The sequence below is a fragment of the Colobus angolensis genome, unplaced genomic scaffold (genome assembly GCF_000951035.1).
Source record: "Colobus angolensis palliatus isolate OR3802 unplaced genomic scaffold, Cang.pa_1.0 Scaffold253, whole genome shotgun sequence".
NCBI lineage: Eukaryota > Metazoa > Chordata > Mammalia > Primates > Cercopithecidae > Colobus > Colobus angolensis.
Window position 1 is genome coordinate 3600777 of NW_012115744.1, and position 12168 is coordinate 3612944.

Sequence of the window (12168 nt, forward strand, 5' to 3'; positions counted from 1 at the left end):
CAGTGCTGATGCGTCTGCATCAAGACTGGAATACATTTTGAGAGGAAGAAAAAGGAAATGATTCATGCCATTTGGCAGTACGGATTTGAAGCAAGCAAACCCCACAACACACTGTCCAAGAAGAATATTTGTGCTGAAGTCACAGCTCCGAAGGTGCACCTCTTCTCAGCGAACCTGCATGGACTGCTGGGGGCATTGTCATCAACTTTCAATAACACAACAACTAGCAATGTGGCTATTTTCCAAGGAAATAACAGTAGGCTAGATTCTCAAGTCTGTAAGATGAGTTGTAAATGGTTCTCTTCTGCAAGTTAAAGGAATAAGTTACAAAGCAAAACTCCAGGAACAAAAGTTGTGGCCCTAATAAAAACATGAACAAAATCCTGGGAAAATGTGCCACCATTTCCCTCTCTCCTCGTAAGCAATCACTTCTAGAATGTTTCCATCTAGATGTGTAACTGTCCCCTCCCATTGTGAAGTGTGCCCAGTGGGCAGCGGATTGGGAGGCCAGCTCCTGGCTGTCCAGAGGATGGAATGGAGGCTCTGAGTGATGTCACACCTTGGCAAGTACACGTAGGTAACTCTAAGCTCCTTCCAAAGCTCTTTTTTTTGTTTGTTTTTTTGCTTTTTTTTGAGATGGAGTCTCGCTTTGTCGCCCAGGCTGGAGTGCAGTGGCGCGATCTCAGCTCACTGCAAGCTCCGCCTCCCGGGTTCACGTCATTCTCCTGCCTCAGCCTCCCGAGTAGCTGGGACTACAGGCACCCGCCATCACGTCCGGCTAGTTTTTTGTATTTTTAGTAGAGACGGGGTTTCACTATGTGAGCCGGGATGGGATGGTCTCGATCTCCTGACCTTGTGATCTGCCCACCTCGGCCTCCCAAAGTGCTGGGATTACAGGCGTGAGCCACCACGCCCAGTCCCCTCCAAAGCTTTTATCTTTTTTTTTTTTTTTTTTATTTTAGCAGCAGCCTTCTTGTCCTTGGAGAACTGAGGGATACAAACAAGTATTACACAACCCAATCCACAGAATGTGAGCAGATGAAGGCCATGGCTAACTGGGCCTCAGGACAGGGCACCGGGCTGCCGGTGGTCAGCGTCCCACCTGGATGACCAACCACAGATGAAAGAAAAGGAATCGAAGGTTACCTGGTTTCCATTGGAGAGAACCTCGGGTAAAGGGTGTCGACAGCTACTCCTAATAGCTCAGTGAGGTCCGTACTATCAACCCGGTTTTCAGCACCACTTCAGAGAAGTTTGGGGAAGATCCCAGGACCACAAGGAGAACAAGTGGCAGGGATGAGAAGGGGTGCCACCTGGGTTCCTACAAAGCCTGCTCCCTTTCCGCTTCACCCCCAGGGTAAACAGGCAGGACAACGCAACCACAGGCTGCACCCATGCTGGGGCCTTCCTCTTGTTTGCTCAAAGCCATCTGGCAGTATGGGAAACGGAAAAGCTGGTGTCCCCAGAGCCTGGCTGACAAGAAGCGGAACCATGCAGAAAAACCGATATGTACAAATGAAAGGAGCGGCAGTACCTCCAGAGGGTCAAGGGGACTCCAGACAATAGCGATCACAGTCGGCCAAAAGTCTCTGTCAGGTCCCACTCATTTGCCCAGCTCATCTTGGCATTGAAAACGGAAGCCGGGTCTGTCTGGAAATCAGCTGGAACGTTTTTGGCTACAGAGCTGAACTCAGCACCAACAGCCCCCAGCTGGCCGCTCACCAAGAGTCCTGGTCACAGATTCACAGGCCAAGGTCGGCATTAAGCAGCCCAGTGTGTGTCTAGCCCTGTCAGCATGCCGCTGGTCACACAGCTGTGCTTGCCCCGTGCGTGGTGTCCCAGGAAACCACGCTTCGGAAGAACTAACCCAGCCTGTGAAGAGCTAGCTTGGCAGGAGTCACAGCACCTCCCACGCCTCTCGCCGGGACCCACAGGTCCTGGCAGCCAGCCATCAGGAGAGGAATGCAACTCCGCAGGGCACGACCATGCAGAGGGGCCACCTCACTGCTAGGTGTGAGGCTGCACAGACCTCCCAATGGGCTCTGCACAGACAGACAACCAGACACCCGACAAGCTGTAGCTGATGTGGCGTGGGCATGTTCTAAAAGCAGCAGCATTGACAAACATCTTTTACTCACAAATAGAAAGCCCGGCAGCCAAGGCAGCATTTGGAGTAAGGCCATCCCTCCGGGGCGTTCTGAGAAGTCCCTACAATCATAAACGGGAGGGTGACACCCAGAGACTGGCAATGCCCAGGTTGGGATCCAGGTTTGGGAGAACCATTGGTGTGATAGTCACACACACACTATGCTTCTCATGCCCACCACTGCAAACACCTTCTTGGGAAAAGGAAAATGAATGATAGTGTGTTCTGTTATCCCGTGAGAAGAGTGAGCCTTTTAAAAGTGAATGAACACCATTCCAGTTGTCACATCATCCCTGATAACAAGCAAAATGCCGGCCAGGCACAGTGGCTCACACCTGTAATCCCAGAACTTTGGGAGGCCGAGGCGGGCGGATCATGAGGTCAGGAGATCAAGACCTTCCTGGCTAACACAGTGAAACCCCATCTCTACTAAAAGTACAAAAAAATTAGCTGGGCATGGTGACGTGAGCCTGTAGTCCCAGCTACTCAGGAGGCTGAGGCAGGAGAATGGCGTGAACCCGGGAGGCGGAGCTTGCAGTGAGCCAAGATCGCACCCCTGCACTCCAGCCTGGGCAACAGAGCGAGACTCCCCGTCAAAAAAAAAAAAAAAAAAAAACAAGCAAAATGCACAGTACGCTCTCAATGACCTATGTTTTGGACTATTCCTATTTAATGGAGGTTGGGGTGCGGAGTTAAAGAGCAACACATGACCAGGCGCAGTGGCTCATGCCTGTAATCCCAGCACTTTGGGAAGCCGAAAGTGCTTTGGGAGGCAGGCAGATCACCTGAGGTCAGGAGTTCGAGACCAACCTGGCCAACATGGCGAAACACTGTCTCTACTTTTAAAAATACAAAAATTAGCGGGGTTGTGGTGGCACACGTCTGTAGTCCCAGCTATGGAGGCTGAGGCAGAAGAGTCACTTGAACCCGAGAGGCAGAGGTTGCAGTGAGACAAGATTGTGCCACTGCACTCCAGTCTGGGCGACAGAATGAGACTCCGTCTCAAAAAAAAAAAAAGAGCAGCACATACCAACTCTCTGTGTTGCGGGTTACCTGTCTCACTCAAAGTTTTCATCAGAATTATCTGGTTACACCTGTATCCTTGCCAGTGGAAAATGAGAAAGGTCTCACAGGGATACATGGGGAGTTGCCACCAGGGCTGCCCCAGAAATCAAGGGGCACATGTGGCCCAGGCTTGGGAAAACATTTCTCAAACCGTGTGGTCCCAACGCAGGCTGGATCACCAGAGGTGGGGCCCACCCACCAGTCCTTCCTTCGGAAAGAGGCCACAGCCCCAAGGACTGGAACCCAACCAAGCGACTTAACTATTCATTATGCTAATATGCCCTTTGTTGAGGGTCCAGGAGCCAATGCCCTGATACAAGCCAGCAGGGCAATGCCTTCACCCACATCACGAGCAAGCCTATTCTTCCTTTGTGGGCTGTGCTCTTGGAAATTTCAGTGCAGACTGTCTCCACCTCCCACCCTGGGAACACCCTGCCACCCTCCACGCTGCCTCCCACCAGCCCACTAGGTTGGTCGGGCATTGATCTCAAATCTGCAAGCACCATGGAAAGTTATCCAGGGCTTTGCCACAGTTCTCCTAAAGGGTGGAACACCCTACCTTGTGTCTTTGTATTCTTCTTTGCCTTCTGCAAATCCCCTTTGCTACTCTAGAACACAGCAGGGGGCCCTGCCCACAGCCTCTGCCCACGTTGCCCCTCCATCGCAACAAGTCCTTCCTCAAAGCCACCTAGGATTTAGTCCCTCACCTCCCCCAGTCCAGCATCCCCTTGGAAAGAAACACCAGTTGACCCCAGATAGAACAACCCACCACAGCCCTGTCTCTGGGCCTGCAGTCCTGCCTAGCCAGGGACCTCGAGTAATCCGGAGGAGGAACATTAGGATGAGTCTGCCTCCTCCTTGAGCCCCCAAATCTCACCAATTCTGCAAATGCCCACATTGGAAAAGATGCCAGTAATTCTGGTTCAACATGTTCCAAGGAGGGGGAAACGACAGCCTGCTGTTGACATTCCTGACTTGGAATTGTGAACACATTCTTAGAGGGTAAAAATTAACCACCGTAAGTTGGGGAAGGCATTAGGGGGAGGGCATTATGGCTGCACTTCAAGGACTGATCACAAAAACCGCCTCACTCCAAGTGCCCAGGGGCCTGCATCGACGTTTAACAGAGCCAAACCAGAGCGAGCCCAATTCTGGACTGTTCCCTCAGAAAAGCAGCCTGAGTAATTGCACTCATAGATCATAGGCTCTGGCATGCGGTTCCCAGACTGAACCATTTATCCAAATTAAAACCATTCTCCAGAAACAAAATCAGACCCTTTTAATTGAAAATAAAACCAAGCAACCCCGAAGGCTTTTGTTTTTTTTTAAATGAAAGACATTCTTCCTGCTTTCTCATCCCATTAATCACAGAGTTTATACAATCTGTCAAAATAGCTCGGTAAGAAGTCTCCCTCTTCCTTTTCCTGCAGGCCTGGTTTTTACCCTGGGGGTGACAACCTGGCCACGTTTAAGGACAGCGGTGGGGGGGAACTCTTGAGAATCCAGCCAGCACCCTATGTCTCAACTGCAAGTTGACCATATACGCCAAGAAACTCCAAAAAGCTTGTATTCACCAAAAAAAATGGAAAGAAGGGACTTATATACCCATGTCCATAGCAGCATTATTCACAACAGCCGAAGTGTAGAAGTAACTGTAAGTGTATCAACAGATGAATGGATAAACAAAATGTGCTATTCATACACACAGATACACACACACACACCGTATTATTCAGCCTTAAAAAGATAGAAATTGTGACACATACTACCACGTGGATGAAACCTTGAGGACAGTATGCTAAGTGAAATAAACAAATCACAACAAATACAAATACTGTATGATTCCACTTGTATGAGGCACCCGATGTAGTCAGTTTCATAGGGACAGAAAGTAGAATGGTGGTTGCCAGGGACTGGGGGGAGGGGAATGTAGGGAGTTAGTGCTTAAGGGACACCGAGTTTCAGTTCTGCAAAATGGAAAGAGTTCTGGAGCTCGAGGGGGGTGATGGCTGCACAACGTGAGGGCACCTAATGTCGCATAACTGCACAGCTAAACACGATTAAAACGACAAAGTTCATGTTATGCATGTTTTACCACAGTTGAAAAAAAAAAAGTTTGTATTCTCTGACGTCAAAGAGTCTGCTAGAAATCCTTTTAAGAACATGCCTAGCTACAATCTGCCCAAAGACCTATGTGCAAGCATAACACAGGATGCAAATGATCGATGAACAAATAGTGAAGTCGAAATATCGTGGTACATCCACATACTGAAGTACTATACTGTCATCAGCAGTCATATTTACACAGAGCTGTTTCTGGATTGGGAAATGCTTATACTGCCACATTGATTTTAAAATGCAGGATACAAAAAAATACATATGGTATGATCTCAGCTTGGTAAATTAAAAAAGCATGGAAAACATGACACACACGCAGGCTAAAATATGAACCTCTGTGGAGGTGATATTAGAAGAAGATTTTTCCTTTTTCCTTAGCATTTCTCTATCTTTTCCAAGTCAACAATGAGCACATATTACAAGACAACTATTTTGTAGAAAAATAGTCAAAAAGCAAATTAAGAAGCAAAGATATGTTCATTACTTGAGAGTCTTCTGCTACTCTCCGAGTAATACAGATAACAAGTGTGCCTCCCTCCTGCGTGCAGGACAAGACAGAAATGCATTCTTCACCCACGTAGAGCCCTCCTATCTCCCTTAGCACCTACCCAGGACATGCACACAGGCCCCCTTTCCTCCAGCCCTGTCCACCCGGCTCTGCAGATCTTTCCAGAGGAGACAAACTGGAAACACTTGTCCCTGATCTTTGGCGAAAAACTCATCTCTATCACGCTGGCCTCCCCTGTGTCAACCAGTTAGCACACAGTTCCCTCCCAGGGGATCAGATTAGCACCTCCAAGAATGAGGAAGTGGTTCTCCAAAAGGACCACAAGGTGCTTTTCAGGCCCCTGGGGCCATGGAAATTCAGCAGGACCAAAGTACACTGGGCCTGGAGCCCAGAAGGAGGAAAGAAAACCCCACGTGGCTCCCACCCCTGAGCTCCAGAACCTGTGGAGGACCGACAACCCCAGGCTGCAGGCGACAAATGACAAACACAGTCACAATAACCCCAGAACCTCCCAGGGCAAAGGGCAGTTCTACCCCAGGTTTGTGGGATGCCAGAGCCTGGCCTATGTCACAGCCTCCGGTGCGTACCTTTGATCTACCTCCCAAATGGCCAGTGATGAAAGGGGTAGGCGCCCAGGGACACCTCTAAGAAAAGTGATGGATTACAAGGTGGAGAAGAATGCCAGGACCAGGCACCTTTGTTTGCAGAGCCAGCCCGGCGCTCCAGGGAGGAATGTGCACAGGCCAGGATGCAGATGCCCCTGCTAATGGCCCAGTGTGCCCCAGGGCCCACTCTCCTGCCCGCTGTCCTGCACAGCCAGATGTGGGCCTGTGCCTTTTATTGTGTGGCTCCAAGTGAGTGAAATGCTACACACTGCAGCTGTGTTCCAGGGTGATGAGGAGAGCGCGGATTCCGGAATCCTCCAGCGAGAAATAATCCCAGGGCCTGGAGCAGAGCTCGGGCTCTCCTGTAAAAAGAGAAGCAACTGCAGACAGCACTGAACGGCCTTGGCCAGCCACTTCCCGAGGACTTTCCTTCTTTCTTTCTTTCTTTCAGTATTGCCACGAGCGTATTCCGGTGTATTCAAAGCATCAACGAATTGGTCTCTACTTTTCAGGAGCAGTTTCATAAACTCTACACACAAGAGATGCCACGTCACACTGTGGCTGCCAAGACACAATGAAAGGAGGTGACCCACTTTAGTCCACCTGGAGATGTCCCCCAGTGTCCCCAGGGGCATGGCCTGGCTAGGAGTGGCACTTGTAATCGTTAGCAGGGCACCCATGTTCATCCTTCCTGGGTGCCGACAGGTTGCCGCTCACTTGGGCAACTAGAAGAAAGATTCCTAAAGATTCTTCTGATATCTTAGAAACAAAGCCAGGCCTGCAAAGGGCGTATTAAGTGCTATTATCTTTCCCCAAAAGAGAAGAGGAAGAGGAAGGGCAGACAATCTAACATGAACCATAATTAGAGTTGAGGGAGGAAGGAAGAGTAAAGAAAGGCCCAGCCTTGGGGGCCGAGGAAGCAGCTGGGACTGGCGCACTGGCTGCAGTAGACGGCAGGCACACTGCAGCTCCTGAGCCTTGGCCTGGCCGCTCCAGCAGGGGCTGGGCTGTGGGTGGAGACTGCACAAACCCCTCATCTTGGCAAGAACTCCAAGCATTGCTGACGGACGTGGATTCAGATCCAAGCCTTGGTATGCTCACAACACACACAAGTGACTTGAGCTCGCTGTCTCAGCGCTCTCTTCCAGGAAAGGAAGACCATCAAGATGGCATACGTGCACGGTTTAGCAACAATCAGACTAGGAACAGAAAGTGCCAGAGCCAGCTTGGGTACTTGAGTAGTGAAAGGAAAGGGGTCTTGTTAGCTGCATTATTAGGCTGAGGGCTGGCGGGCTGTTTGCAGAGGGTTCCCAGGGCTTCCTGCCCAGCGCTGGGGTGGAGACAGGGACAGGACAGAGAGGTCTCTCCCCTGAGGGGGTGGTTTTGAGGAGCACTTCCCTAGCTCCGAGAGTACCTACCTCTGCCAGGGGGAATTTTCTAGATCACAGACGTAGAATCCTTCAGCATAATCTTTCATTCATTTTGCCCAGGAGACAAAAGAGTATTAGACTACTGCCTTCCAAAAAAAAAAATCAGCTGGGCACAGTGGCTCACACCTGTAATCCCACACTTTGGGAGGCCGAGGCAGGTGGATCACCTGAGGTCAGGAGTTCGAGACCAGCCTGGCCAACAAGGCAAAACCCCATCTCTACTAAAAATACAAAAATTAGCTGGGTGTGGTGGTGTGTGCCTGTAATCCCAGCTACTTGGGAGGCTGAGGCAGAACTGCTTGAACCCAGGAGGCAGAGATTGCAGTGAGCTGAGATGGCCTGACTGGACTCTAGCAAGACTCCATCTTAAAAAAAAAAAAAGAAAGAAAAATCAGCATGTAAGAATCCTCCCTTCCCTGACACAGGGAGGCATTCTGACGGACCCTAAATTGTGTGCAGTACTTCATCCCCAAGTTAATGGCCCCCCTCCTCAGTCTCCCTCATTTTCACTGGCCTCCTCCCTCCTGTTTGGCAGAGGCAGCTCCCAGCGAGGGTAGGAGGCAACAGGTGAGGAATACCAGGTGGAGCTGCACCAGGTGCATGGGGCAGGGAGGTTGGGGGGCGGGGGGTGGTTAGAGGTGTGCCTAGAGGGCCACGGTGCTCCTAAAGTACACTGAGCATGGCAGGAGATGCTGCCACACAGACAATGGAGACACCCGAAGGACCCCGAGCTCAGCACTCCGATCCCACATTGCAGTGGTGGACGTGTACCAAACACATTCCTGAGTCACAGGGTACAAACAGAAAGCTCAGGAAACTTGGAGAGTCTAGTTTTCTGCTTTTATGAGAAACGGACAGACATCAAGGAAACCACTGTTCCTGCCTGAGCTGCCCCCGAAAAGCCCTGCAGCAGGACACGGACCTGCATCAGGACTCAACATACTCTAAAATTCAAAACGCCCTCTCAATCTAGGAGAATGTAGCCCTGCTCAGCAGCATTTTGGTGGCAGCGATTTTTGTTGTCTCGGCGTCTTAGAAGCAGTGAGGCAGCGTGGAAATGACACACCTGTGAACCACAATCCCTGTGAAGATGAAGCCACGCAACACGCCCTTCACTGTGGAGGCCGAAAGAACTGTGTTCCGTGTCATGATGGTTTTTAATACTCTTGTTAACTGTGAGGAAGAGAGTAACTAAGTAACTCAACACCTACTTAATTAACCAAATAACCAGCATCCCTTATTCTAGATCAACAAGGATAGCAGCAGAGGATTCTAGATAGACAGGACTGGCTCTGGGTCATTCCAGGCACGGCTTGCAGGGGTTAGCTGATCCCCCAATGATTTCTGGAGTCCTACAGGAAGGACCCGGGGGTCCCAGGGTCAACTCACCTCCTGGAGAGCTTCAGACGCCCAGACCCACCCTTCCCATGGCAGCCCCTGCAGCATGGAGCAAACCCACCAGATCTACCCACAAGACAGGAGGCTCCTCCCTGGGAAATCTATGGGGCCGCTGTGAGGAAGCCTCGAAGCCTCAATTCTAAGTGTGCTGCTGAGGCACTCAGCAAATGTCTCTGGCCTCCTAGTAAGTGGCAGGGATCTAAATAATGCTTTCTGCCCTCAAGAAGGCGGAAAGCTCCTCCCCCTCGCAAGTTCATACACAGGGACACGGAGGGAACAAGAGGCTTCCCCTGAACAGGGGTGGTTTACAATAGGCTGATCTTAGGAAAGGAGTGGGGCACATAGAGTCAGAGGACTGGGCTCATTCAGATCCCTAACTGTTCCTGGACTTTAGTAATTTACTTGGTATTTTACTCATCTGTAAAATGGGTCCTTGCGTAGAATGCTAAGCAGATATAAGCTGCGACTGCCAGATGGTAGGTCAGCCCTTCCACTCACTGTTCTTGCCCTATTGCCTCCTCCTCAGGTCTCTGCTAACCCCTTCAGCAACACCTCCTGCAGAGGAGGAACATACTTTGACACCCCCTTTCCTGCCTTTTATTTCCAGAGTCACATTTGCAAATAGCTCACTATCAAAACTTTAGGTGCCAAAGAGATACTTTGTAAAAAAAAAAAAAAAAAAATTCATTTGCATTCAAGAATAAGTAGTGCAGCTCGCTTCCAAACCACTAGGTACCAAAGAGATACTTTGTAAGAAAAAACAAAACAATCAATTTGCATTCAGGAATAAGTAGTGCCCCGGGGCTACTAGTTTTTCCATCTTGCTGATGTTTAAAGAAATAATTCAGCTGAGCTGCTGATAGCTATGGCAGCCTCAGCTGAGGAATTGCTGTCTGGACATGCATTAGAATTCAGGCGACAGTCAGACATGCAGCAGCAGCCAGGAGCAGGGCTCTGGGACCCCACAGTCCTGTCCCAGAATCCCAGGCTGCACTACTGCCATGTTTCATTTCATGTCGGCCAAGTTACTTAGCCTTCCTTTGCCTCAGTTTACTCGTCTGTAAAATGGGGTAATCATAATCCCAACTTCCTTCAAGGACTGTAATTTGGGTGAAATGAAATGAATGCCTGCAAAGCATTTAGCACAAGCAAACACTCAATAAGCGTTCCTGTTACTTTGTCTTCGGGGTCACCATTACTATTTCTAAGGTCAGGAGTCTGGCTTGCTGCCAGTTCCTCCTGTCAGCTCCCTGTGTACACAACCCCCACCCCCTGTGCTGCCACACCCCCACCAAGACCCTGAGCACCTCCATCTCTGGGTAATGGCCTTGCCCCTCCACCCTCCAGCTGCAGAGACTCCCCACCCCCTCCCTGGCCCTCAAGGCCTCAGCACAGAAAAGCCTTTCTTAATACTTGTTGATTGATTTGCAAATATAACCTCACAGGCCCCAAAGAGGGAAGAACCAGAATCACCAGAACAAGCAAACCTCATTCAAAAGGGAAAGCATGAAAGCACTTTAAAAAAGTAATATGCACAGACCAAAGGGCGTTGTGACCACCCTCAATAGTGCTCTCTGCTGGCCCCACACCCTGATGGTGCTTTGAGTTTTTCAACCACGCTGGAGTCCGGGTCACCTGCTGACACTGTCTGGAGAATGCCAAAGGAGCGCCTAAGTGTCTTCCCGCCACAGACACTCAAATCACTCCAAGCAAAGGACCCCGGACTCACACGTCAGGCCGCTGCGCAGCACCGACACAGAGACCCCTGGGACGTCAGGGACCCTCCTTCCTGCTGCTTGTCAGCGACAGCTCCCGCGTGCCAGGAAGCACATGCCACAGAGCTGGCCCCCAGCCTGGGACAGCCCCCCCACCCCACCCCACCCCGGAACATCCCCCCGCCCCGAGGTCCCGTCCTTCGGGGAAAAAAAGGAAGCGCGAAAAGACCCCCTACCTCCCACCCACCAAAGGGAAAGGGAAAGAGACGCACTGAGAGTTTGCCTAGAAAAAGTAGGAGAAAGGTTTCGAGCCTGCCCATTGAAGCCCCTAGCTGCGCTCTCCACCTGGAGTCTCGAGACGGAGTCCTAGGGTACAAAGTCCGCTCGGTCCCGACAGCGACTGCGACAGAGCTGCTCCAGTCTCTGCCCGCAGTCTCAGTGCAGGGCGCCCGGGCGCCACGGGTCCCACTCGAGTGGTCCTGCGTCCCAGCCCTGCCCCAAACCCAGGCAGTCAGTGTCCCCGTCCCCGGACTCCGGCGGAGCTGGCCCGCGCGCCCCAGCCCCTGTCCTGGGACTCCTGCCGAGCCGCCGCCCGCCACGCGCCCCAAACCCCGTACCCGCGCGCACCAAACCCCTTGCCCGTGCGCCCCCAGCCGGGTCCCCGCGGTCCCTAACCTGGGTTCCCCCATGAGCCCATCTCCGCTCCCTGAGCTCGCGTCCTCCGCGTTCACCGAACTCCATCCCCGCGCCCCAGCTCCAGATCCCTGCGCTCCCCAAGCGTCGTTCCTGCGCCCGGACCGCGAAAGCCCGCGCCGGGCCCAAAACAAAGAGGGCGGCGGCGCGTGGCCGCGTTTCCTCCTTCCCCGGCCCCAGTACCTGGGGGAGCCTGCGGCGCGGTCCGGCGGGGCGATGGCCGCAGCGAGGCTGGGCTCCGAGTAGCGCGCGGGCGGGCCCGTCCTCCTGGCTGGCGGCCCGCGCCAGCTGCAGGGCCCCCTCGAGGCGGCGCGGGCAATCGCCACGGCCGGCCCCCGCGCTCGCGCCCGCGCCCCGAGCCTGGTGGGTCACCTGGCCTCATCACCCTAACAATACGGCGCGCCTCCAGGCGCGGGTCACCGGGGCCCCCAGCCCTGCCGAGGTGTGCCCTGGGACCTCCCTTCGTTGGCCGCGGCGGGGACCCGGGATT

At 52.2% G+C, this 12168-nt stretch overlaps 1 protein-coding gene across 1 annotated transcript in view; it reads right to left on the bottom strand.

The window, feature by feature from the left end:
- TNS3 (tensin 3) overlaps positions 1 to 11948 on the bottom strand; it is a 321347-nt gene extending 309399 nt beyond the window's left edge. Inside the window, exon 1 of the mRNA XM_011946796.1 lies at positions 11862 to 11948. The gene's annotated coding sequence lies outside the window, so the exon portion shown is untranslated. The remainder of the gene's footprint in view (positions 1 to 11861) is intronic.
- Positions 11949 to 12168: the final 220 nt, after the last annotated feature.